This window comes from Acomys russatus, chromosome 2, assembly GCF_903995435.1.
Source record: "Acomys russatus chromosome 2, mAcoRus1.1, whole genome shotgun sequence".
In the NCBI taxonomy this organism is placed as follows: Eukaryota; Metazoa; Chordata; class Mammalia; order Rodentia; family Muridae; genus Acomys; species Acomys russatus.
This window is the reverse complement of record NC_067138.1, coordinates 84436734-84459706: the sequence shown is the minus strand read 5'-3', so window position 1 is coordinate 84459706 and position 22973 is coordinate 84436734. Positions and strand designations below refer to the sequence as shown.

At 37.0% G+C, this 22973-nt stretch overlaps 1 long non-coding RNA gene across 1 annotated transcript in view; it reads left to right on the top strand.

Annotated features, from left to right (window-relative positions):
- Positions 1-22973, top strand: part of LOC127204562 (uncharacterized) — a 956944-nt gene that overhangs the window by 597265 nt on the left and 336706 nt on the right. The window contains exon 3 of the long non-coding RNA XR_007832481.1: positions 21646-21753. This is a non-coding gene — a long non-coding RNA (uncharacterized LOC127204562). The remainder of the gene's footprint in view (positions 1-21645; positions 21754-22973) is intronic.

The following is a 22973-nucleotide window of genomic DNA, read 5'->3' as shown; positions in this document are numbered from 1 at the left end:
ATTAATATGATGTTTTATGTGAAATTATATTTTAAAGTACTATAATTCATGATAGAACACACAAGTGGTAATAACTTTGTTTTGCATTTTAAATCAGATCAGAAATCTAATTTTATTTCTTTGATCAGTCATTACATGGGAAAGCTCTATATTACATGCCCTAATTTGTCATCTCAATTGCTTACTATAATGTGTAAGAAAACACATCTTTGGACTTCACTTTGCCTAGCTCTTACCTCCTAACACTCCCATCATTACATTTGCCACACTATTCTATATATAACATAACTATCACTAGCAAAATATCATTCTGGATTTAGCCTTCAAATGTGGATCACAATACTTTGCATGTAAAAGATTTCACTGAATGGTTGTGTAACTAGTCATCAATACTGCCCTACAAATGTATATCTTAAGGTTTTTCCTTGAAAGAATAAAATTCTAAAACAAAAGGTATGTATGAAATTATTTTTCTTTCAAGTTCAGTTATTTATTGAAGACCATGAGTTCGGCCATCCAACTGGAACCACCATCCTTTAGTAATTTGTCAAAGACAAAGAGGAGCAGGTCAACTACTGATATATGTTTTCTAGCCTATTCAGTAATGAAAGAGTATCTGTTTGAACATATGTATGCAAATATACAAGAAAATTTTCTGCAGATAAAAATAGGGAGGGTTTTGCCATGCCAAAACAAAAGGAGCCTACATATGATATTACCATCATTTTGTCCTGCAAAATTCTTGCCAAGAGGATTCCTGCGTGTACTGAACACATCATGTACTCTAAGAGCTCCCTCAAATGAGTAAAGGAAAAGCATTATAGAAAACAACACTAATGAAAATGGCCCTCTTGTTCATATGAAACATTGTCCTGCTCTTGACCAGAAAAGCACATTTGAAAGAATGTGTAGAAAGGAACCAGAGGTCAGAAGCCATGCATGCCCTGCGAGTTCATGACATAATCAGTGGGGAAAGTAAAAATATCAACAAAGTAGCTCTATGTCAGCTAGTGTTCTGCCTACTGTTCTTCACAAATAAGATGATCAACATGGTTTGATTCTCTCAAATTCTTTGTTTTGAATAGTCCACATCCAGATTTTGATAGAATAATGGAAATTTGTCTGGTAACAATTATATTTGTAAGGAGAGAATATATATCTGCCCATGAGATTTATCGAAATAGACCACATCTGCATATACAGCATATATGTGTAAGTGCTTGATGTAGGCCTTTTGTTAACCTTCATTTTAAAGGTTATAGTGATAATCCAAAACCAACAAAGGTGCTGGAAAACTCATGGAGATAAAACACATGTAACTCTTAAAAGAAAATTATTGTTCATAATACTCTAAGTCTAAATGTGCACATATTTAGATACCTAACACTGATGAGATAATGTGAAGGTCAGTGACATGGTACTTTGAATCATTTTCTCTTATTTGTCACAAAATATATCTAGGAGCTACAAACTTACACTTCCTGAAGCCAGTGTGGGTTTTACCTTCCACCCCAATAGCACTTCTATTCTTCCCACAATAGCATCTCTACTGTAAATGAACTTTCTATGTTTTACTGTTTTAAGATCTTAAGGAGGGAATCTCAAAATCTATGTCTTTCTACTGTCACATGTATGTCTTTTTGCAAAATATCTTTGTCCCTTCTTTATGAGACACCATTCTATTCTATTTATTGGATTCCCTATTTATGTCAGTATAAAGGGGTAGCCTACTTAACATTTTATACTTTCTGAGCATACAAATGCTACAATAACTGTTGAGTGAGAAAAAGTAAAGTTATAAATATACATGTCTTTATCCCTATTAGCTTCTTTGCACCTGATGAACAATTGAAGCTTAGTGTTGGGTCTAAACATAGATGCTGACTGTCTGGCCACAGCACAATATTCTGGATATAACAAAGGGACCAGACACATGAGAATACAGCTGGGAAGTGACTTAGGGATACTGGGAGAGATGTGAGTTCAGCTGGGCCACTTACCTGAGGACACCAGAGCACAATGAAGTACAGTTGAGTGATGACTTGGGGTCACCAAAGCATACGGGGAGTGCAGATGGGTCAGTGACTGAGAGGCACTGATCTTACATTTCTCTCTTTTATATTGCTTCCAGAATCCACAGTATACTTTTTTTTTTCAATTTGGGGTCCTTATTTAAAGGGATTTCTCAAGCCTACTCTAGATTTCATTCTGAGTTTCTTATGCTTATAATTTCTCTGTGGTTCCTGCAGTTCAAATAGGTAGAAATGAATATAAGTGCTTACCAATATGAAAAAAAGAGTGTTAATGTGATTGAACAGTGGCCATATAGCACTATTCTCCTTCCTTGCCATTGTGATTAAAGTGTGTACTAAAGATTTGCTTTTTGGCACATCTTTTACACATTTGAACGAGTGACTGTTTTCATATCCAGTAGAAATGTTAGAAATCAGTATTTCTTTAAGAAAAATAAACACATTGAAATAGGTTTAATATCTATTGTCCTATCAGAGGGTTCGTTTGAACTATGAAAGACAGCATTTGGATATAACAACAGCCTAGCAATTGTAGGCTGAGTTGATTTAGTTAATTAAATTAGAATCAATTAGAAAGCCTGATTTTTTTCTTATCCCTTTACTCTAAGATTCCTGTGTCTACCTATGCAACTAAATGTAAATTATAGTGAAAACCAGGAATAAAGCACTCATTCATCTGAATTACCTCTCCACTGTACATAAGTTGCTTTTGTGGTTTTCTTCCATTGTGATTATTTTCATCTCAAAACACAAATTGATTCCAGTTCACCCAGGGATTTTGTTGAGGCTTTTAAACTGCAAAGTGCCTTACTTTTGAATCTCCCTTCCAAGGCATTTTACAAATTACATGTATTTATAGATACAAACTACTATTTCTCCACATTCCTATGGCATCCTAACTGAGTTATTGAGACAAAACAACTCAGCAATACTTCCCTTAATATTTATTTCTTTGGGCAATTTTGCTTAAAGGAGATTCATGAAAAATTACTTTTATGGAGTAGGGATTTTATTACTGGGCCACAGATATTGTACAAACAACAACAGAAAAATATCTGTGCTGGCTGGCACTGTCTATGTATACCAGGCTTGCACACCAACTGGGCTGGATAACCTCTAAAGAGCTATGCCCTCGGTTCATCCACAGTGCTGATGCTTCAGAGAAAAGTGCCAGGATGCCCTAGTCACAGAATGAACACTACTGACTTCACTTTCCCTGTTCTTAACTCTCTTAGCCCTCATCCTTTAAACCTGATGCCTAGTGATCACTTCTGTTAAATGACTGACATTTCCTTCTCTTTTATACTAGGTTTTTAATTTTTAAAATTAACCAACAAGGCATTAAATATCATTGTACTATTTTCAAACAAAATGTATTTTAGCAAATTCTCCCCAACTCTTGTCTCCTTACTTCCTGACCTCAGACCCCACTTGCAACCACACAGCCCCTTTTCCACTTCCATGTTAACTGTGTCCTATATGTCCTTCCTTGGAATCTCTTTGTATCCTCTTTTGGTCTTCTTTCTAGTATTTTAGCCTTCACCCACACTTACACACAAATACCCACAGAAACACACAGAGGTTAATATCTGCATGTGAGAGAAAGCAAATAGTTTTTGTCTTTCTGAGTTTAACTTACCTTACTCAACATTATTATTTCCTAAGCCACCAATTTTTCCTAAAAATTTCATAATTGTATTTTCCTCTGTAGTTTAATACAATTCCATTGTGCACTTGTGCCACATTTTCATTATCCATACCTTGAGTCTGGTTCTACCCTCTTATTGTTGTCAAGAAAGCAGCAATAAACACAGATGTACAAGTGTCTCATAAGTGCAAGTCCAGAAGTGGAATGTCTGGGTAATATGGGGCTTCCACTTTAAATTCCTTAAGGAGCTACCTCAATGACTTCTACAGCAGCAGCACCAGTTCACGGGACCACCAGTAGTGAGTAACATTTCCCCTTTACCTTAAAATCACTAGCATTTACTGTCACATACTTTAATGATAGTCATTTTGATCAAAGTGAGATGATGTCTTCGCGTCATTTCAATTGGCATTTTCCTGATGATTTTTGAGAATTCCACTCACAACTTAGCCCGTTCACTGAGTGGCAGTTTCCTTTCCTTAGTTTTAAATTTTACGATCTTTTATGAATTCTGGATATTAGCCTCCGTTTGAAGTGTCATTGGTACAGGTTTTGCCCATTGTGAGGACTGTCTGTTTTTCCTGTTCCTTTGCTGTGCAGTATCTTTTAAATTGAATGTAGCTCCATTTGTTGATTCTCGAGGCTACTTTCTGTGCTGTTGTTATTATGCTCAGAAGAGTCTTGCCTATACCTGTATCATGAAGAGTTTTTCCTATCTTCTTGTAGCAGTTTCAGTTTTTAAATTGAGGTCTTCAATCCACTCTGAATTGATTTTTGTGAAAGAGACAAATACATAATTTCATTTTTTTTGCAGGTAGTTTTGCCAACACCATTTGTTGAAAGGGCTGTCTTTTTTTTTTTTTCACTGCATGTTTTTGACACCTTTGTCAAATGCTAGGTGACCATAGGGTTTTTAGTTTTTGTTCTTTATTTTATGTCAGTGTTCTTTCTTCTGTTATAGTTGAACTTGCTAGTTTTATATAAATTTGACATAAGCTAGAACCTTCAGATTGGGGGGATCTTCAATATAGAAAATGCCTCCATAAGATCAGGCTGTAGGCAAGTCTTTAGGGCATATTCATTTTTTAAAATTATGTATTAATTCACTTTACATCCTCATTTCAGCAAAACAAGACACATCCTCTCCTGGTTAGACAGTGCAGCCCAGTTAAAAGAATGGCAGAGAGACATCAGAGTCAGATAGGTGGGGTGATCCACATGAAGACTAAGGTGTGCATCTGCTATAGATATGTAGGGTACTTAGGACCAGTCCATGCATACTGTTTGGTTGGAGGTTCAGTCTTTGTGAGCCCCCATGAGCTTAGGCCAGTTGACTCTGTAGGTCTTCTCGTGGAGTCCTTGAACCCTTCAGCTGCCGCATTCATTCCCACATCTCTTCCATGGGATCCCTCAAGCTCTGTTTAATGTTCAACTGTGAGTCTCTGCATCTGTTTCTATCACCTGCCGGATGCAGCCTTTCAGGGGAGTTATCTTAGACTCCTGTTTATAGGCACAGCACAGTAACATTAATAGTGTCAGAGATTGGTTCTCTCCTGTGGGATGGGTCTCAAATTGATCCAGTCTTCGATTGACCATTCCCTCAATCTTTGCTCTATCTTTGTCCCTGCACATCTTGTAGGCAGGACAAAATTAGGTTTGAAGGTTTTATGGGTGGGTTAGTGTCCTTAAACCTTGTCTTCCTTTCTACAGGAGGAGGATACTAAAGGTTCCATATCCCTTGCTGCAAGGAGTTGCAGCTGTGGTGACCCCCATAGACTTTCTGGGGCTTCCCTCATCCCAAGTCTCCAGCAAATCCCAGAGATGTACCCCACCTTCCATTTCCATTCTCCTCTCAGGCCCTCTCCCTACTCCTAATTCCCATACCCTTCTCCCTTCTCCATCCCCTCTCCTACCTACTTCCCTCCATCTATCCACCTTCAAAGCTTATTTGATTTCTCTTTCTAAATGAGATTCAATCATCCTCCCTTGGGTCATCCGTGTAACATAACTTCTTTGCATCTGTGGATTGTAACATGGCTGTCTTATACTTTATGGCTATTATTCACTTAAAATCGAGTACATACCGTGGATGTCTTTTTGGGTTTGGCTTACCTTACTTAGGATGATTTTTTTTTCTAGTTACATCATTTTTCTGCAAATTTCAAGATGCTTTTGTTTTTAATAGCTGAGTAGTATTCTATTGTGCAAATATACCACATTTTCTTTATCCATTCTTCTGTTGAGAGACATCTTGTCTGTTTCCAGTTTCTGACTATTACAAATAAAACGGCTATGAGCATAGTTGATCACATGTTGTTATGGTATGGAGTAGCATCTTTAGGGTATATTCCCAGGAGTGATATAGCCAGAACTTGAGGTAGAACTATTCCCAATTTTCTGAGAAACTGTCCAATTGATTTCTAGAGTGGTTGTACAAGTTTGCACTCCCATCAACAACAGAAGCCTGTTCCTTTTTCTCTACAACCTCACCAGAATGTGCTGTAGCCTGAGTTTTTTTTTTTTTTATCATAACCATCCTTTTGGGTGTAAGAAGGAATTGCAGGGTGGTTTTGATTTGAATTTCCATGAAGACTAATGTCAGTGAGCATTTTCTTAAATGTTTCTGGGCCATTCAAGATTCCTCTGTTGAGAAGTCTCTGCTTAGCTCTGTACCCCAATTTTAAGTGGGTCATTTAACTTTTTTGGTGTTTAATTTCTTGAGTACTTTATATATTTTAGATATTAGCCTTCTGTCAGAAGTAAGGTTGGTGAAAAGCTTTTCCCATTCTTTTGGCTGTTAAGGCATATTCTTAGTTAGTGGTTGATTGGTGGGGGGCCTTCCCCATTTTTGGTGGTGCTATCATGGAGGTGGTGGTCCTGGTTCTAGAAGAATTCAGGCTGAAGAAGGCATGAGGAGCAAGCTAGTAAACAACACTCCTCCGTGGTCTCTGTGTCAGTTCCTGCCTCCAGGTTCGTGCCCTGCTTGAGTTCCTAACCTCACTGTTTTGAATGACGAAGTGTTCTGTGGAACTGTGTGTGATATATACCTTTTCCTCCCCAAGTTGCTTTTGGTCATAGCATTTACTCACAATAATAGTAACACTAAATAAGATGGTTCCTTTGTCTTTTTGTGTCAGAATCAGTCTTCAGTTGTCACTCTAACTCTAGTACAATTTTATATAAGATACTCTGTGCTGTGCTCTCTCTTTATGATTGTGTTGGATATTCTGTATTGTGGTTTTGTATGAAGTATTGGACTTTTTCTAGTTATATAAAGAAAAAGATAAAATTTTCATTTAAGTTGCATTGAATCTAGAGATTACTTTTGGAAATATAGTCATCTTCACATACAAATAGTGTCCCCCCAAAAAAAAGTCTGAAAAGAAAAGAAAATTGAGTGCAAGGGGAAATCATGGGGGCTAGAGGAAGGAAATGGATAAGGATAATTTATGTGCTTACCTTTTAATTCTTAAAATTTAATAAAAATAAAATTTTAATTAAAAAATTATACAATTAAATACTGAATTCACCCAACACTGGGCTTTCCTTTTGTGCATTACAGCTTCAAACTAATTGCTTATAACCATTCTTAAGTGACTAATATTATCTGTACTTAATATAGGTATGCTGTATTTAGAAGTTAATGCATTTCTTCTAGTATTCTAACATTTGGAGTATATGTTTTCAAAATACAAAACAGGCTTTGTTTTTTGGACCTCACTGGAGTCTGATGCAACAGCTCCTCTCCACCTCTACTTTTGATCATTTGTATCTTCTCAGTTCATTGTGTTAGTTTGGCTGTTTGCAAATTAACTTTTCAAAGACTCATTATTTTGAATAGTTTGTATATTGTTCTGTTAGTTTCTATTTCATTGATTTCTTCTGTATCTTTTATCTATTTTTTTTTTTGCTATATAATTGGTTTGAGGTTGGCTTCTTGTGTTTATATAGACAGATACGAATAGCACTACAGTGTTAAAAATGTGGATACTTCTTTAATATACTTGCATTCTTTTAGATAAATGTTCAGAAATTGAACAGTATTTTTCAGGTAAACCTTTACAGTTGTCTTTAATATGTATACTAACTAACATTTCCTCCAACAGTAAATATGATTCTCTTTTCATTCCTATAAAAATGATGTTTTTGTTTTGTTCTGTTTGTTTTCATACTTGCTATTTTTACTTAGGTGAAATAGTGGTTCTTGTGGTTTCAATTTGTAAACCTTTGGTGATTATTGAAGTTTCTTATTCATTAAGTTGCTTGAATTACTCCATTACAAAAATCTGACTTACTCTTGTTAGGTATTTTCTCTTGCAGTATTTTCTGCCACTCTTTAACTGTCTTTGTGTGTATGTTTGTTTGTGTGTGTTTTTGTGAATATGTGTCTTTGTGTGTAAAAGGAACACAATACAACAAGACCTCTGAGACATATTCAGAGCAATCCTAGGAGAGAAATTTATAACTCTAAGCTCCTGTATTTAAAAAGAAACTAGAAAGAAGAAGTAAGTCATCTGGTGATACCACTCTAAAATTGGGAAAAATAAGAACAAACCAAAACAAAATCTAGTACACAATAAAAAATAAACTAAAATCCACACCAAAAATTAATGAAATAGAAACAAAGAAATCAATACAAAGAAGCGAAGAATTTAAAAGTTGATTCCTATTTTAACTATACCAGAAAGCCTTTGGAAAACAAAATCTACTTGTGTCAAATTGGTAACATTATGTTTATTAGTTACTTCACATTTCTACACACAAATAGCATTTTGTAACAATGTATACATATTTCCATGGAAGAAAAAAGATTGTTTCTTTTAAAATGGAGAAAGTCTATTATTTCTTTCATAGAACATAGAACACCCTTATGCAGATTATAATATTCTTTGCAAAGAACTCTAGATAAGAAATAATTGTCCTGAGTTCTGTGTACACTTATTACTCATTAAAAATAGATTTTCTATATTTGCTAATAATTTTACATTCTTTTTTTAGACATGAAAAAATGTCTGTTTGCTACCATTTAACATAATTTAGAAATAGAATGTTGTTCTGAATGCATTGTTTTCAAAACATCTTGAATATCTTAAAACTTTTAAAATTTAATATTTAAAAAAATATGTTTATCTCTAGCCAGGTATAGTAGCACATGACTTCAGTCCCAGACTTCGAGAACCATAGTCAGGTAAATCTCTATCAGTTTCAGGCCAGCCTGGTTTACACAGCAAGTTCCAGGCCAGCCAAGGCTAGGTAGTAAGACTCTGTCTCAAAACAAAAAGACAAAATATCTAAACATGTTCTCAATTTAATAAGAAAAGTGTGAAGCAGTTATATTATGAAAGCCTATGAACTGCTTATAGATTTAAATCAATTCAATTAAGTATCTTGAGTACTTCAAGTTAATAAATAGATGAAATGTGATTTTAAAACTGTGATAAATTATGTTTCACACTGAACAACTGAAAGTGTTAAATTCAGAGGTTTTTCTATCTACCTTTCTATCTATCTATCTATTTATCATCTGTCTATTCTTCTATCATTTTATCATATATATATATATATTTTTATATAGTATAAGTATGTATCAAACAATTTCTTATGGCCAAGATATGCCATATGTTAATAATTGATGGCAGAAAGAAACAGTTATACAGAAGAGGCCTAACATAAAGCCTTACCTGTTTGTGCACACTAATGAAGGTACACAAACTGCTTGATCCTGCAGCAGCTCTAGTAAGCATGACCAGTGACCATGGGACTGGTGCTCTTCAGTGAGTTCATGTGACACAGGAATATTAGAGACTATGCTGATTCCCTCCAGTAAATCCACCATTTACTGCATGGCTGTCCAGGGAAACAGAATCAACAAGGAGTATATAAGTATGTTTATATTGGGAGATGATAAGGGGAAGCTGATTTCTTGCTTAAATTAATTAGTCTCTAAAGTAAGGAGATCAAAGTCTCCAATAATTGATATGGTCACCAGGCATGGGAACCAAGAAAGAGCTCCTATTACAGGCCAACTCATAACAACCTCTACAGTCAGAGATTCCTGTTCAGAGGACTTCTGACCTGGCTACTCCTCTGATTGGATGAAGTTGATTTACACAACTGAGATCTATTTACTTCCAGTCTATTGATTTAAATATCAATCTCTTCCTCAAATATCCTTACAGAAATATCGCTAGTGTAACAATACCCAACCTTCCTAAGCACACTGACCCACCGACACTGGCAGTTTGTAACTGTCATAAGCATGACCTTTGTTCCATATTAGTCAAGAACAAAACAGGTATACAGAATGATAGGCATAAGGCATGTTATAATCTCTACTGTTTAAGGCTCGATGACAATACTATTTATTGTAAGGCTTAAATTTTCTTATTGCATATCACCTCCATACTAGATGAGAAGATGGAAATCTGCATTAGGACCTTTTACCGTCTTGTCTCGCAATGCCCTTTACCTCACTGGTGGGGAAGCCATCATGAGAGTTGTTGCTCTTACCAAGTATGTCCGTTCGATGTAAGCACTTAGGGAATACCCATGTGCAGTTTTCAGGAAAACAACAGCAAGAAGTCATTTATACCTCATAAATTCCTCCTGTGGTAGAATTGGAACAAATTTTTATAGATCCCCTGCTAACCATAAACCCTCTGTTGAAAGACCGTTGAAAGTATTTTAAGTGCTTCATTTTCAGGGTTAGAGTCTATTTATCAAAGCCTTTAAGTACTGTTCTTTCTCAGTTGGGCAGCAATACTGGCAAAATGATAGTGGAAGAAGAAACACACAGATATATTCACAAACGTACACATATATGCATGCATTTCTATTGTAGAATCCTTTTTTAATAACTTACTGACTACCTAATCATTGAACCATGGAATCTATCAATTAACTTGCTTGTGGGAAATAAGAAATATGTTTTATTGTAATGAATGATGTCATCTTTTTAGTTATCATCTATTATTTTCTAATTTTCTTATTGAATTATATATATATATATTTTTCCAGTAGAAATGTCACAATTTCCCAGTCTTTGTCAAAAGCATCTGTGGATCATGTCATTACAGCAGCCACTACAATGTCACTAAATACTGTGTAGTTCCATGCCATGCAATGTTCTATCTTGTTAATTTTTATTTTAGTTTATTATAATGTATACAGATTACATCCCAATTGTTATCCTGTCACTTGTATCTTTCCATTCCTATCTTCTGCCCTATTCCCCTCCCCCAGACTTCTGACAGAAGGGGACCTCCTTCCCTGCCATATGACCACAGCCTTTCAGGTCTCATCCTGATAGCCTGCTTTCCCTGCCACCGTATGCCTGCTAGGCCTCCCCACCAAGGGGAAGGAGTTCATGTCAGAAGCAGTCCCTGCTTTCCACGCAACTGTGGAGAATGAGCTTTCCATTGGCTAGATCTGAACAGGGGGTCTAGGTTTACTGCATGCATTGTCTTTGGTTGGTGCAACAGTTTGTACATCCCCCCACCTGGGGTCCAGATCTGCTGGCCTTGAAGGTCTCCTTGTGGGACTGCTGAACCCTCTTTCTTCCTCTGTTCCCCCATTCTTCCTCATCACTTTCAGTGCTCCATCTGGAGTCCACCAGGAAGTCCCAGCATCTGCCTCGATCCCCTCTTGGGTGGAGTCTCTCGGAGGGCATCTTTATTGGGCTAATATCCACTTATAAGTGAGTGTATACCATGCTTGTCTTTCTGGCCCTTGGTTATCTCACTCCTGATGATCAATTCAAGTTCCATCCATTTGTCTACCAATTTCAAGCTTTCCTTATTTTTAATAGCTGAGTAGTATTACATTGTTTAAATGTACCACAGTTTCTTTTTTAAAAATATATTCCATTAATTTATTCATATTACATCTCTGTTGTTATCCCATCCTTTGTATCCCATTTTCCCCTTACTCCCCTCCCCTATGACTGTGACTGAGGGGGACCTCCTCCCCCTGTATATGCTCATAGGGTATCAAGTCTCTTCTTGGTAGCCTACTGTCCTTCCTCTGAGTGACACCAGGCCTCCCCATCCAGGGGACATACCACAGTTTTTTTTATCCATTCCTTGTTTGAGGGACATCCACCTTCTTTTTGATGATTGGAAGCAATACTTTGACTCTTGAAATCCTTGAGTGCCATTGATCCTGGTAAGTAAGACGTCACCACTGAGCTCTCACATGTTGCCATATCTTCTTTACCAATGTACCTCCTCACCCTATAGGAAAATGGGTCATCTGGAATCTACTAGGGATACGGCTGTCAAGTGGTGACTTCTTCAAGCATGTGTAGATAATCCAGTTCTAATTTCCTATCTATGGTAACCCCTACCTTTCAACAATTTTTTGCTAAATAACATTACAAGATGTCTAGTGGGCTTCAAACTCAATTGTTAAAATCTTTGGGAAATGCTCAGAAATACTTTGCATTTTGCCCAAAATAGAAAGAATGAGGGAGTCATATATACTCTTCAATGGGACATATCACAAAATAAAGGATTACATGGATCACGAAGTAGAAAATTTAACACTAGAAAAGCATTGATTCCATCTCTTCTTCTCTACAGTTCATGCTGTCTGCTCTATTATTACAACTGTCTCTTCTAAACAGCTTGTTGCCCTAAACCTCCAGTCTGAAACTTGGCCTCTGCAAAAGTTACTGTTGTTTATTTCACTGTAACATTTCCAAGGTGGTTTTAAATGTATAAGTGCCACGTCTTACTCTGCAAGTGTTCCCTGATTGTGCTAAAATAACAGTTAATTCCCTTTTCCCCTTGGACCCACTGTCATAACCAAGTCCCTGTTTTCCAGATTTATTATGCAGATTGGGAGAGAGAGGTAGATAGATTTCAGAGCAGTATTTGAACAAAACAAAGCATACATCCCACTGGGATATCCTAACCAAAAAGGGGGGAGGATAGGTTAAAGAGTTTACTTTGAGTTAGGATAGTCATGCAGAATGTCTATGCCCTGCATAAGTAAGTGAAAAGGCTGCTTTGAGGAACATAGCTTCACATTCATGAAGAAGATAATCTTGGGCAGGGACTTAGACAGCAGGTCTCTAATAATTCATTAGAGATTTACCTGCAAGCATTCAGAGTATTCTGCATGCTATAAAATGCAACTCTTTTCTCACCTCTCCTTCTTTCCTTTTGCTTTGTAAAAATTAATTCTTTTAATGTTTGAAATTATACTATAATTAATACAATTTCCCTTCTCTTTCCTCACTCCAAATACCCCATATGCCACAAATCCTTGCTCTCTTTCAAATTTATGGCTTCTTTAACAATTCTGTTGAATATGTGTGTGTGTGTGTGTGTATTTGTGTGTATATATATAGTTGTATATGTATATATGTATACCTAAATATAAATCTTCTCAGTCTATGTAATGTTATGTGCATTATTTCAGTGCTGATTATTTGGTATTGGATAGTGAACTGTTCTGCTCTTCCCTGGAGAAGGTTATTTCTTCCTCCTCTCAGCATCAATTGGTTATCAATAGTTCTCTGTATAGGGTTGAGGTTTCCTGAGCTTTCTTTTCTAATTTCCCCTTCCAATTAAACTTAAGATCAAGAAAGCAAGAGAAAGAAAATTTTCTAGCAGAATATGTTTAACAAGAAAGTTCATGATCACTATGTTCCTTTCTATGTGCACATAGACAGAATTGCTCCCAAGGCCCAATGTCACAAAATTAGGTATACTCCCATGCATTTTAGTAAGCAACACCAAATTGTTTATTTTGTCACTTGTATTACAGAGAGAAAAGGAGAACTAAAAAGAGAGATAGCTTGGAAGATTAAGTAGACATTCAAAAAAGGTTAATCTCCAAGGTTTTAGATTTTAGAACCACAAATTAGACTAAACTGTAACTGGGCTTTTCAGACCTACATGCCTCTGTACATAGGGAAAACTGAAGTCTCTAGAAAATATGCTAAATTCATTGGGAAAAATTTGGATCCCAAAAGTTACCATTATGTCTCTAGCCTCCTGAAACCAAGAACTACATGCCATATTGTGTAAGCCTTTCTGAATGTAAGAATATCTGAAAAGGAGAAAGTGTTTACTTTTCAGCTCATTCAAGTAATGTTTTATAAAAAGGTTATTTACTTTTTGCTGCTTTTGGGCTTTTGAACTAAATAGCTTATTTTGTTTTATCAGGCAGTCTCTAGTCTTCAGTAGCAAATAGAACCTTATGCATGGTTTTCAAAACAGGGATACTAATACAAAATCATTATTCATTATGTCATTTGCATTATAAAATGATAATGAGTCAGCACATAGTCACAGTTCTGCCTCACATCTCACTGTGCTTCAGTTAAAGCACCATTTAAATGGCAGTGGAACTCCTTTGAGTCGGCTTTAATTTTGTTGCAAAATATCTCTTGATGTTATTCCAAGAAACAGAATGCAGAAAAACATTAGTGACTTCAGAATTTAGATGACTATTATTACTTTGCTGGATTTCTGTAATTGTGGAGCCCTCTAGTCTTTCTACTGACCAAGTTTGGGTCCCAGAAGCTCGCTGGTGAAGAGTGGAAAACACAGTAGCCTTGTAAGCAAAGCATCTTCCTTTCAAGTGGGGTGTCAAAGTAAGGCCAAAGCAAAATAGTAATGCTAACTTTAGTAGCTCATTCTTTTGGAAAACTGAAAAACCTCTGGTGATCACACTTTTTAAAGTTTAATTTGGTAGCATCTCTGAAGGGTAGATTTATTTTCTAATTAATGCAGCACAATTTAATGACTGACATTTCACATGCCACTCAGGAAGCTAGGAATTTTTAACCATGCACATGAATGTCTTACATTTGAATATGGTAGTTGTCTAAAAATCTATTTAATCAACAGGCATATGTTGAGTACCAAGTCCATGCTGATTTGTCAGTTACTCGCCATGATGTGTAGATATGTGCATTTCAGCAGTTCACACAATAGTTAGAACTATACGCATCTACTTACACCACCTTCTCAGTAAGGAAGAAGTGCACATCTGCCAGTGGTGCCCAACATGAGAAATGAAGTATACCAGTGGGTAGGGTAAGGATTTGGGACGTTTCACAAGTTCCAGTGTTTTGTACAGTTGTATATCTATCTACAGTGATATTTCTTGAGTTGTTTTCAACTGTGTTTTCTTAGTTCCCATTCATACTTAAGTGTGTGTGTGTGTGTGTGTGTGCGTGTACAAGTGCACAATCTTCCTTTTTATTTATTTTTCATCTTATTTTCATTATAGTTAGGGTACATTGTGTGATTTCAGTTTTGGAAATTTTTGGAGAGCTACTCTTTGAAAGAAATGATTAACTAATGTATATGAATTGATATTCTGCTTTGTATGAGAATAGCATAGTCTGTTCTAGATTTATGTTTTTTTATATCTTCTTCATGCTACACTCTAGCATCCCCTCCCCCAACTCCAGAACATTATCTCATTGGAGCATATCAGATCAGGGTGTTTCCTACATTGTAAACACAGCATGCTGTACAAACCTTCTTGTATGTTGCTTACTGCAGTATTTGCCAGCTCAGGGAACTCTTGTCTTTGGTCACTGTTTGGTCACTGTTCTCAGTTTAGGACAATACTCTTAGAGTACCTACACAGAGAAAACTATTTATCCTTATTTTATCCTTCTATCTCCAAATCCAAAACTGGCACACCCAGGGCTTTAGTCCTTGGACTTTCTTTCCTAATTGTATTTCTTGATAGAATTTTCTGTCCTGCTGACTTTGAGAGTTGTGGTTCTAGGCCTATGTTTCCTCTGAAATTTATGTTTCTTCCTCTAGCTCTTTGGTGTCAACAAGCATCTTGGAATCAAGAAGTGCACAATGGATCTTAATCCCCACCTCTAACTCATCCTGTCTTAATTCTCCTCTTCCACACATGTACTCATTCTGTTTCCATTTGCTTAGCGACAAAGCCATACTTTACCTCTCAGTTCTGAGTCTCCATGTCAAGTTTGTTCAGAGTATGTTCTAGGCACTTGCTGTCTGTGTTGCTTCTGCTTGGTTCCAAGTCCTGTTCACCCTCTGTATCCTCACAGTAAAATTTCCCACTGATTCTTTGCCTTTCATTCCTAACATCTTCAAGATACCTGTCAACATCTAGCTAGCCAGAGTCTCCTGTCAGTTTCTAATTCAAACACCCCTTTCACTTCCAGTATCATTTGGAATCAAAGTCAATGCCTCCAGTTTCTAAAAGTAGCCATATAACTTTTGTGATATGTCACTTCACCCTCTGTTACTATCCTTTCAATGTTTGAGTCCCATACTTCTTCACAGTCTAGTGGCTGGCGGTTCAATTCATTTAGATCTTTCCACAGGAATCTAAGGACCTGAGGTCAGATCCCCAGAACTCATGAGAAAACACCAGTAAGTCCAGACCTAGCAAGACTGGGACTGGAGTACTGGCCAGGAATTTAGATTGTTGCATGAGTGCCATGCTTGGTGAGAGACCCTCTCTAAAAATAATGTGGAGAGTGATGGAGAAAGGGACTAGATATGGATTTCTGTCCTCTTCTGTCACAGACATGAGCCTGTACACATGTGCATATATATGTTTCGTGACAAGACTTGCTGTAGACTTGCAATCTATATGTCTACTTTGCCATAGGGAGCCACAACAGATCAAAGTATGGACACCACCAAAGTAAAGATACTATCAAAGTCCAACATGAACCATACATTTTATCAGGGTTGCTTACAGGAATATGGGTGAGGGGTTACTTACAGGGACAGAGATGACTCAAAGACAACTGCATGACCCAAAGCCAACCCAGCATGGGTGACAGCTCATGAAGCTCAGAACCTAGAGCAAACCACACAGCCTGCAGGCAGCTCAACCGGTTGGAGAGTGTCCTTTCCAAGTGGTGCAATTGGTCTGAACCTCTTTCAAACAGTTCCAGGGCTTCAAAGCAGCTGTTCTAGTCCCAGAGTCCCTGCAGCTTTTCTCCTCTGAGAGTGTTCTTTGCAGCTCAGCTTCCTTTGGTGTGAGAGTTACTTTCCACTTTTATTGTTTACTCTGACAAGGAGGGGCCTAGTGAAACTGGTCAGTTTCAGGGAGTTCCTGAATCTACTTTGAGTTATTCATCTTGTTTCTTAAGGAAATTCACTTTAAGATAAAATGTTTCTGTCTCAGATGAAATTGATATACATCTATATGCCTACATATACAACACAGAGCACAGACAGCACATAGCCATACATTGTGTACACACACAGTACCACATACACAAAAGAAGGCAAAGAACAAAAATAGTCTATACATCTTTCTAGAAACTGTTATTCACATGGCCTAAGGAATTACCTAAGTCCAAAAATCAAAAAACACAACCATTCCCCAGGCTTTCCTTGTATTATTATGCTGATTTATTTCCCTCTTTCCCCGTTTTGCTCTATTATATGGACACAATTTATTTTATCACTTAATTTTTGCATTCTTTACTATAATTAAAACACTGCAGCCTGATACTTAGTTATCTCAAATCTATCTTGTTTAAAATAACTAGGAAGAAAGTAAATCCTTAATGGGACACCGAATATTTGCAGACAGTAATTTGGCCTTTGGTGTTACAGCAGTGCTAATGTGTTCTCTAATGCTTTACTTCCGTTGCGTTTCCTTATCAGCTCAAGTGCATAGAGCTGCTGTGTAGACTTAAAAGCTAGGAAAGACTCCTCAATCTAGCTCTGTCTTCTCATGTTTGCCCCAATACTAATGCAAGAAATGTGCAGTAGAAGAGGATACCACTAGAGGGCACTGTGGGACCTCTGTACGAAGTGGCGCTTTCCATCACAGCATTGCAACAAAACCCTTCAAAACTCAAATTCCAAGAAATATTTTGCTGATGTAGTTAATGGCTTTGCTTCATGTAGGGGACAAAAAATAAGGAAAAACATCCTTTGGGTTAAAATTAAAATAACAGTGGTGAAGATATTCACAGCTATTTCACAGAAAATATTCACTAATATCCGTTTAAATACTATACTCAGCAGCTATCATATATTTAAATATTAATTAAAATCACTCAGATATAATTTTCACCTATCGTATTTAGTATTGTAACAAATTGCTGGAAGAAGAACAAATCGATTTAATTCCCAAGGGAAAATTTCTGGCTCTTACCACACTAATAATTGCAAATGCAAGCATGCACACTTAGAGAAAATTTTCCTACATGTGTACTACACACAAAACTGCACTCATCCAAAGTATAACTTATTTAATATCAAAATCAATTGCAGGGGAAGTAAAGTGTTTCTGTACATAAAACAAAAGAAAGTCATATAATAAAGAGGCTTATTTACCGATAAATATCTTGGATAGCATTTAGTAAAATAAAAGCCTCCAGGGGTAAAATATGACATTTTAAAAGAGAAGGCTGAGGTAGGAATGTGTGTGTGTGTGTGTGTGTGTGTGTGTGTGTGTGTGTGTGTGTGTATACGGGCGCAAGTGCATGTTTATCTCTTTTCCCAAAAGAGAAGATGCAAGTAAACACAGATGGTTTGGTATGGGTTGGTTGAAAGAAGGAAAGTGCAAGGTTGTAGGAGAGGGTGAAAGCAAAAGGTTCCCATATATGCCATTCTGTGTCACTTAAAATTATATATCATAGAAATTCGTTATATAGCCATATGACAGAATTTGTATTTTTAACAAGCACCTGAGGGAAACTTTTGTTTAGTCATTGAAAAGTGTTTTGAATTCTATTTGTTATTATTTTTAATTATTAAATCAAATGCCTTAGGTGGATAAATGTGATCATTGGTGCTGGAAAGTGGCCTTGTTGGCAAGGTACTCATCTCATGTGCACCAAGCCCTGGATGTGGAGCCCAGCACCACATAAACCAGGAGTCGGGGCACACGCCTGTAATACCAGCATTTGGGAGGTAGAGATAGGAGATACGTAATGGGTAGCTGGCCGTGATCTTCTTGAGGGTACACACTTGTTAGGTAAGGTATCTGCCTCCTCAAGGAGTTCAATGCCTAACTGCTATGCAGTGTCCTCCAGCCCCTGAAAGAACATAAGCTTTCCTTAAGGGCAATGGATTGCTCTTTTGTTAATACTGGTGGATTGGCATCTTGGGAGGCTCTAGAATCACTAGGAGACAAGCCTTTGGTCATGCTCTGATCATCCAGGATTCTCTGGATTAGGTTGCTTGAGGTGAGAAGACCTTGCTGGATACAAAGGAGGGTAGCAGAACAGGAATATGCGACATTCTCTGCAAGCCACCTCAAACCCTTGTCATTAAAACCCCTTCACCATGAAGGACTTGCTAAAATGTTGAGTCAGAACACTCTTCCTTAAACTGCTTTTGACATATTTTCCCCAGCAACAAGACAAACAATAATAAAGAAAATTGGTGCCACAAGTGAGTCTTTTGCTCTTGCAAGCCTGACCATGTGCTTCTTAGGTCTGTGGAACCAATTTGAGGAAGTAATGTTCTGTGACAAAACTTTTCCTGTAGAAACCCAATCCACATGTCTGCTTACCCCAGACAGGGATCCCACAGGAGGACAAACTCAGATACCACCAAAGCCCAACTTGGCTTTGAACCAGTGAGTTTTATTAGGGTTAGTAACAGGAACATGAGAGAGTGGTTAATTATAGGGGAAGAAATAACTCAAAAATAGAAGCAGCATCACGCTTCCGCCATCCTCTCCACCCCCCCCCCACCCCCCGCAACACACCATTGATGAAAGCTCACAAAAGCTGGGAAACTTGAAGCACAACACATGGCTTTCAGGAAGCCTAACCTTATTTTGAGAGAATAGAGTGGGCTTAGCCCAGGACCTAAACTAAACATGCTATAGGCAGCTCAGCTAGAGGGCTACTTAAGTCCCTTGGAGCCCAGATGATGCTATCAGAAATTCCAGATGTGTAATATGGAGTTGCAGAATTTGATATTTGCCTTGCTGGGTATGGATACTGCTTTGATTCAAGTTTTCTTTCCTCTACCCCATCCCTCCACTCTGGATAGGGAATGCTTTGCCTGCACCATTATGTGTTGGAATTGCGTAACTTTTTTATTTGTATAGTTAAGAAATTTTCTTGAGCCTCAAATGAGCCTTGGATTTTGGATTTTAGAATCTTGGATCTGTTAAAGTCTATGGAGACTTCTGGAGTTGGACTGAACAGATTCTGCGTTATGATGTGGCTATGGGTCTATGGTGCACAGATACACCTTCCTTCTTTAACTTGGTACTCTGCTGTTTAATCCAAAAAAATTTCTGAAGCATGTATTATAAATTATACAGGTGATGAATCTGATTTGTTAGATCACACTTTGGCATCAGAAAGGAAACATAGATCTGTTTTTTATTCTTTTCTTCTTCATCATACACAGGACTTACTGCTGGCCCCCTTTCATTTCACTATCTTTTGATGTTCTTCCCTAACCCAGAAAGTAGTGCATAGGACGGTCATCAGCAACCCTCCCCCCTCCCTTGTACTTAGGCTTTCAGTGTCTTTATCTCATAAAAAATATGATGGAAAGTGAAGACTGTGTTTTATGTTCAGGCTCCGATTCAGAAGGTCCCTATAATACTCTTTCTTTGCTAAAGCATGCAGCCTGAGCAAGGCAAGTCTACCATACCGCAGGGGTAATTTTCCTCATGCAGCTACATCCATGTAAAGAGAGTCTTTAATAAACTCCCATTATATTATCCTAATTTAAAAGTACCCTCTGCTTTCAGATAGAACTGAATCAATATGCCAAAGTATTGTCTTTGTCTAAGTGAGGATTGATATATTTCTACCATGGCAGGAACACAGGAACAGAAAAAAAGACAAGGGATAAGAAAGTGTTTCAGAATAATACAAACAAATAAACAAAACCCTGTCTGAATTATAAAAGAGAAAGAGAAGAGAGAGAGTAGAACAATAGTTAATTTTGAAGTAGAGTTTCAAAATTCAAAGTAGTTCTTCCTTTAAAACACCATACTTTAAATAAAAAGAAAGAGGAACCATTAAGTGATCAGTATCAGGTGAAATGAAATAAGAAATCCCTATATGGACACGAGAAAGCAGTGTTTGGGGTAGGGATAGAACCTGAGATATGTGGAGTTGTATTATTCGCTTATGGAAGATAGTACTAGAATCAGGTGGTAATGCAGACAACTAATTAGGCCAGCAAGTGATAAAGGGTACTGTGGTAAGTGGGTCATACAGGGGTACATTTTAACAGGAAGATAAAGAACATCAGTAGTATCAGCAAGTTGCACAAAGCCCCTAAGACTCAGTCAGAGTCAAATGCAAGTAGGCAAAGATTCAAAACAAAACCATGCTGAACAATCTGATGTGTTTCTGCCTTCTCTGATCTGTGTTCAGAGTCGCACACTGCAATGGCCTGAGTTCTCAATGAGGTGTGGGTCATGTGCATTTAGTAGTGGTGAGTGGGAGATCCTGCCTGACATATCTCACTTACATGGGCAGCCCAGCCTAAAGGATTTGTGTGTTCATCACAAGTTTCACTAGAGTGACAAAATGCCACATTTGATGAGACAGTTGTCTGCTCATGAAGTACATGAGTTAGGACAGACACAGGCTGTAGGAATTGCTTAAGTATAATTAATATTCCCTTCCATAGGAAAAATGGTAAATAATATCTTAATATTTTGCTTCTTTTGAGGTTTGAAATATATTTAGATTTATAGTCTTTTAAGACAATGCATTTAAATGACTTCTTGAATTAGCATATCAATTAAACCAAATGGATATGAATGATTACAGTGAAGTAATAATCTTTTGCAAGAGCTCTTTTATAGAAAAAAATATAGCTGGTCCATTCACTGAAACAGTCTTAACCATTGGGGTATAAATTAGAGACATCAATGGTTTACTGTTACCTTTGTATTGAATATTCTGATAAATGAATATCTCATATGACAGGAAAATTATATGATGAGTATTATATTAACTTTGAAAGAGAAGACAAAGATGACTGACATTATGTTTTGTTCCAGCTTGAAATAAAAGGCAAGCAGTTCCTGGCCTGTGAAACCCCAGTGACGGTGCCTGACTGTCAGTATGCTGGCCCCAGTGTTGAGGGACATGATGGGCTTCAGCTCCCGGTGAGTTAAGTGTGTCCAACATGGCCACTTCTCCCTGATACAATGTTGCTCCTCTTCCATCTTTATCCTACAAAACTCATACTGAAGCTTCACCGCACTTTTCAGCACATGTCTCTAAAACCAATGCATTTTTTCCTCTCATAACATTAAATGGCAGAATTTATAGTGATACAGAGGCTTAAAGTTAAAGCAATGGTCAAAATTCCTGAGCTACAAGGAATGGTTGTGCTTACATACCTGCAGAGGTGGAGAGTAGGGCTGGCAGTTTCCAGCAATGCTCCCCAATATCAAACCAGCCTTTTCAACCCACAGATGGCAAAAGGCTGGATTACCACAGAAACAGCACATTTTTGCCATTCACAGAGTAGACAGTTCAAAAGGCCAATTGCTCCAAGTCTCATTAGATTCCCTTATTTCTGATTTTAAAATTACAAAGCTTCCAAATTCTGACACATTTATTCATGATTCCCTTAAGGAAAATATATGACTATAGAAAACCATCAGCCTGAATCTTTGTGAGCTAGAGTCACAAACTATTGAGGTAGGAAAGAGATTGATATTAACAACTTAATTAAAAGCATCTTATACTTCGCTAAACCCATATAGCGGTCTTCTCAGTTTTTTATTTTATGTGTAATTCACATTGATTCTGTGCTTTAACCAGTTTCAAGGATGAAGAGGAAAAAATAATCCAGTATACTAAGGACAGGGCTAGGAACAGATAAAAAGTACACAATAAGCCTTTCGTTTGTACATCAAGTATCTTAATGGCTCTTGCTTTTGACACAGCAATTCTAATTGTAGTGATTTAATATAAGGTAATAATTAGGAATGTCTAAAAAGATTTAAACAATAGGATGTTCCTTGCAGTCTGTTTTAATGGCATAGAGAATTATGAACACTCAAGTATGTTCCTTTAGAACTTATAAAAGGCTATTTTTCAACAGTAAATCTATATAACTATTAAAAAAAACATGCTTTCAAAGAATGCTTCTACAATAAGAAGCAGGCATATTTATAAATGAGAAAATGAGGATTTTAATGTGTCCAGTGTATAAAAATGAAAACAGAGTCGCAAATGGGTCAGTATAATAAACATACTTCTACCTTTCTGAGAATGTAATGATATGTACACTACATATTTTAATACCATATACAATATAATATATATTTATTAACTTTCTGTATTCTAATCTATATTTTTCTATAATAAATGGTTT